Source organism: Pinus tabuliformis, chromosome 3_2 (assembly GCF_031772625.1).
Source record: "Pinus tabuliformis cultivar Carrire ecotype Pingquan chromosome 3_2, CPIR1, whole genome shotgun sequence".
NCBI classification, from domain to species: domain Eukaryota; kingdom Viridiplantae; phylum Streptophyta; class Pinopsida; order Pinales; family Pinaceae; genus Pinus; species Pinus tabuliformis.
Window position 1 is genome coordinate 1,069,144,208 of NC_142302.1, and position 6,006 is coordinate 1,069,150,213.

The window sequence follows — 6,006 nt, forward strand, 5'->3', positions numbered from 1 at the left end:
AAGACGGTTACTTTCGAAGACCGTGGTTCCAATCACTGGAAAGGTTGTTGTCTTTCTTGTACTATTACATTTCATTTATTTTCATATTAATGATAGTTGTTTCTTGTGTTAACTCTTGAATTTAAAATTAAGTTGTGTGGATCCCTAGATTTACAATTTCCACTGTGTGAATTCTTAAAATCTATTATTTTGTTGTGTGAATCTTTACACTCACATTTGAGTTATGTGAATGTTTAGATCTTCCATTTGGATTGGATGAGTTTTTAGATGTAATTATTTAAGTTGTACACATTTCGAGAATTAGTTTGTGACAAAGTGAATTTCCACTTTCATACTTCATTTTTGGCATTTAGGAGTGATTGAATTAATTAGTGATTGAAAGTAAATTCCTCTTGAAGAGAATTATACATTCTGAAGTTTTGCATTGTAATGAGGATAATTAGTTTGTTGGAATTTAATATCTGTTTCCAAGATAGTTAAACAGTTCAATGATTTCTGTAGAGTAGTTCATTTCTATTAACAGCTTATAAGTTTTGGTATCTTTTGAAAGTATTTCTTCATATATTTTGTTTTATGTTAGTCTGACATATGCCCCTATAATTTAAAGCACTATCTGTGCATAGATTTCTCTGACATTCTTGTAATAAGAAGATGAACCCCAGGTTGATAAATTAATGAATAAAGGATTAGATTGATTCCTTAGGAACAACTTAGTACCAAAAAGGTCATCTCAAAGCTCATTCCCAAAGGCTTAGAAATCCCTTGACTAGTTTTGGCAAGATACATGGTAAAGCTTGAGAGAGGAGTCTCATTTTAGGGCCTAGTGATCCGATGTGGATTTCGGTAAAGCATGAGAGACTGGTGTCTCAGGCTAGTGCTTAGTTATCTGGTGTGGATTGTGGTAACATCTGAGAGACAAGGATACGAAAAACTCCTCCAGGATAGTGATGGATTCTAGATGGCATTCCAAGATAGATTTGATTTTGTGATCGGAACACAGATTTTTGTGTGATCATAGTTTGGTGAGGGTGGAGGTGGTTTAACCTTGGATTCCCTTCATTGTATTTGGATTTGTTTATCCATGAGATCCCACATTCATTCTTCGAATATGTGAAGGCGATGACTAGTTGAAACAAAGACTTGCTTCAACCATGTCTATGGTCGGGCAGTATGTGGAAGTCCCAAACCTGGTTAGATTTTCCTATGTTTAATAAAAGCTAAGTTATATTTATTTTGTACTTATTAATATCTGGGTTTAATGGTTGATATATCACTTTATTTTCATGGTTTTATGTTGGTTATAAGCATGGTTAAGTGATTGGTTCATGTCATGGTTATTTCATATATTTACTTGTAATTTTTTAAAATTATGGATCCAAGACCTAATTAATGTCGTAACAGTTCAAAGGAGAAGGTGGTGATCCTTCTTGTCATGTCACATAATATTTTTCAGTCATTCATGCTATGTCTTGTATCCTAGATCTCTAGATTGCATTGATGCCAAGTGTTTGAAAGAATTTTAGTACAGGTTGGGGATGGTCAGGCCTCATCCTAGAGTTAGTCTTTGGTTTGTTAGCCTTTTCATCATGTATTTAATGGATTCTATAAGTTACACCAAGTTTTGGGCAGTGGCCAAAATTCTGGGCTTGCAAAGAGCCTTAAATACCTATTTCCAACTAGGGTAAACATGTGGCGAGAGTCTACTATGATATGATTCAACCTCCTATGTGTCCTTAACGAAGTGGAATCGACATAAAGACATCAAACATACCTTCCACATCAGGAACAACACTCCTAGTAGCCATCCCAACCACAAAGGTATCATGCAACTGGTTCCCACTGAGTTTTTAAAGTATTACACCTATGGAAACTCCCATGCTATGAGCATGCCAGTGTCCGGAGAGCTCTAGATGTCCCCACAAGCCTTCCTCGTTGCATCCAAAGGCTATTTCTAGCATACCTATGCTATATTCCACGAGATTTAAGGAAATTTTCAAGCCTCAAATTCTAGCCACTTCCTATAACTTGTTGTAACTTAGAGAATGCATTAAACACATGATGACAAGGGTAATAAACACAAAACTAACTCTAGGACTAGGGCTTGCCATGCCCAACCTAGACTGAAATTGTTTCAAGCACTTGGCATCAACGCAATCTACAGGTTTAAGATACTAGATATAGCATAAATGACTGAAACCTCTTATGAGACATGACAAGAAGGATTACCACCTTCTCATTTGAACTGTTATGACATTAATTAGGTCTTGCATCCATCATTTTAATAATTACAAGTAAATACATGAAATGACCATGACATGAACCAATCACCTAACCATGCTTATAACTAGCATAAAACCATGAAAATAAAGTGAGATATCAATCGCTAAATCCACATATTAATAAGTAAAAAAGCAAGAGAACTTAGCTTTTATTAAACATAGGCAAATTAGACTAGGTTCGAGACTTCCATGTACCACTCGACTGTAGACATGGCTGAACCAAATCTTTCTTTTAGCCAGTCACCTCCGTGTCATATTCCATGCATGAACGTGGGATCTCATGGATAAACCAATCCAAATACAACCAAGGGAATCCAAAGGTTGAACCACCTCCACCATCACCAAAATATGATCACACCCAAACCGATGCTCCGATCACAAAAGTGAACCGAACTTGGAATTCCATCCATAATCCATTACTATCCTTGAGGAATTTTCCATCTCCTTGTCTCTCAATCCACACCAAAATCATTAGGCCCTAAACTAATACATCAATATCTTAGGCTTTACTGCAATCCACACTGGATCACTAGGCCCTAAACTAGGACTCCTCGAATCTTTACTATGTATGCTGCTAAAACCAGTCAAGCAATTCCTAGGCCTTTGGGAATGAACCTTGATATCGCCTCTACCCCGGATTCCAAAATCCATCAAACAATTCCAAATCTTGAAAACTTAAATCAACATCCCAGCAACCATGGGATCAAGAAAAAGGAAAGATGGGCTGAAAATTATTGTTATAACCTGGAAAAACAATGCCACTAAAAGAAAGAGAACCATACACTAACATGTAAAACCATGCATGTGAAAACCATGTAGGAAATCACACATGAAATATGTTACCTGCAAGTATTCTTGCTGAAGCTACTTAGTCCTCCTCTTCCTTGCTTGATCATTGCTTTCCTTCCTTGCTCCAAATCTAGAGTTCTCCCAGAAAATTCTAAGTGTTCAAGGGTGAGAGAGAAAGAGAGAACAATGAGAGAGCTCAGAAATTGAACTGACCAAGCTTATTCTAACCAAGCCTATAGTGACCAAGCCTACACTTACCAACCCTACCAACTAATCCTCATAAGCTGTTTTATTCATTAGGCCTCAATTTTCTTCATTTTCCATTATTTTCCTTCAATTTCCTCCTCACATGCAATCTGTGACCTTTCATAAATAAATATGCCAAAAATTTCATTTTGTCTTTCCAAAGCCTTTTCCTTTGCCTTTGCCAATTTCCTTTAGCCAATAATAGATCCAGTGATGCCCACTAGGATACCTTTGCCCAACATTCCACTTGGAATATGTGTCCCTTAACCGTGGTCTTATTTTTCCTTTATTAACTTTTATTACATGAAATTTTTACAAGGGATATTACAAAACCCTCCCCCTTAGGGAACACCATCCTCAGTGTTAAACCACACCAAGACCTCAAAAAAACTACTGAAAAGAAAACATCTTTCCCATGAGCTTTATAACTTAACTCATTGTAGTATTTACAATGAAATACCTGCTCAAAAGAAAAATATCATGATAACATGACAACATACCACATACTGAATCTTTATAACATATCTCATTATGGTATTTATAATAACCACATATACACCTATCCACATTTGCTAAACCAACAAATAAAATGATATGATGCCTATATCAATATATAAGGGAATCCAAAGGCTCACACCTCCACCCTCAAATTAATACCATGATTCACCTTCTTCCCAGGAAGTCAAGAATCCATTACCGTAGTCAAATTGCATCCAATTTCCAGCACTATAATCCTTCACCACCTTTCCTCTCAGTGAATCGTTACCGACTCATTGTTCTAGGGCAAACTCCCAATGTGCATTTGATTCCATCTGGAAATGCTAATGAGCAAAAAAAAAATATCCCTGACCTTCCCTTTTGTGATACACAGTCTCTCGAGAAATCCGATCACCCCTTCTGTGGAATGAATCACCTTCCAAGTTCCCCTACATCCCCTATCCCAGCCGATCCATCCCTTATTAAGGCTTCCTCGCATCATAAAGTCAAACAACCAAGGAATATACCTGCCTCAAATCATCATACTAGTCATAGCATGCTCCTGGAAATAATTGGACGTTATTGGGTGGCAGTGACCCCACTCCTGAAGTGCTTTACCATCAAATTGTTGCATGTTCCAATTCCTTTTGTTGTTCCTACTAATTCTTGTAGTCAATTTCAACCACCCAACTAGGCATTTCATGATTTCCTGTATGAAGCACATAATTTCCATTAGATTCAAGTAAGTTGAAATAACTAACAATCATACCTCATTGGTGGCCCCTCAACAAGGTACATTTGAAATCTTGTTTACTTCCTTTGACAACAAGTCAAACTACCATCTTTGACCAAATCAACAAGTATAAAAATATTGCATGATGTTAGCTCAAAACAAAACCATCATAGATAAAAATCATGAATCACATGCAATCATCATAAACCAGAATGATAGATCACATGCATAATAAAACTGAAATAAAATAGTGGTACTTATCCTTTAATCAATCCTTAGATTCTACCTTTGTCTTTATTCCGTACGTAGTCCAGATTGGTTTCCATACCCAACAAACAAATAGTGCCTTATCCTCAACCATGTGCACATACACATAGTGTGCATCACAAACATACAACCACACACAACATACAACACCTTGCAATACATGCACCTATACCTAACATACAACACATACACCTACACCCAGTGTAAAACAAAATACAATACATACACCTACATCTAATGTACACCATACCACAATACATGCACCTACACCCGATGTACAACACAATACATATACATACACAGAGTACAACACAACGAATACACATGTCATGATACTACATCTACAACATGCACATACATAATACTACATGTACACAACACAACATGTATGTGATGCACATAATACTGCATGTACACTAGTACCACACGTACAACATGTACAAAGTACCACCTATACACAACACCACCTACATAACATGTACACAGCATAACATGTACATGAAACCACCTATACAACATGTACACAATGCCACCTGTACATTGTACCACCTGTACAATGTGTACACAATGCTATACATACACAACACCACATGCATGACATGTACATGACACCACATGTACACATTACCACATGTACAACATGTGCATAGTACCACCTGCACATAGCACCATATGTACAACATGTGTGGAACACCACATGCTCATAGCACCAGTTGTATAATCATACACACAACACCATATGTACAACATGCATGCAACACCACCTGTACATAGCACTGCATATCCAACATGCGCACAAAAACATAATCACACAACGCTACATATCCAACATCTACATAGCACCATCTATGCCCAACACTAAATATGAAATATTCACACAACACTATATCTACCACCCATGTACATAACATTGCATAAAGATCATGTACACACTATATATACACAAAACCACATGTGCACAACATCACATATTCAACATGCACAATATATACAATATATACACAACATTAGTACCACAAATTATCCAAAACCACAATGTCTTTACCAAGCAACCTTGATTCTAGTGTCTCTCTGCCATCCATGCTTATCCTAGAGTATTGCACATCACGTTGTTTTCATTTCGCTAATGTACCACTCAGCATTAGCCTGTGCATAACATAAACATAGACATAGTATAATCACATAATATCAATTCATATACACATGATACTAACC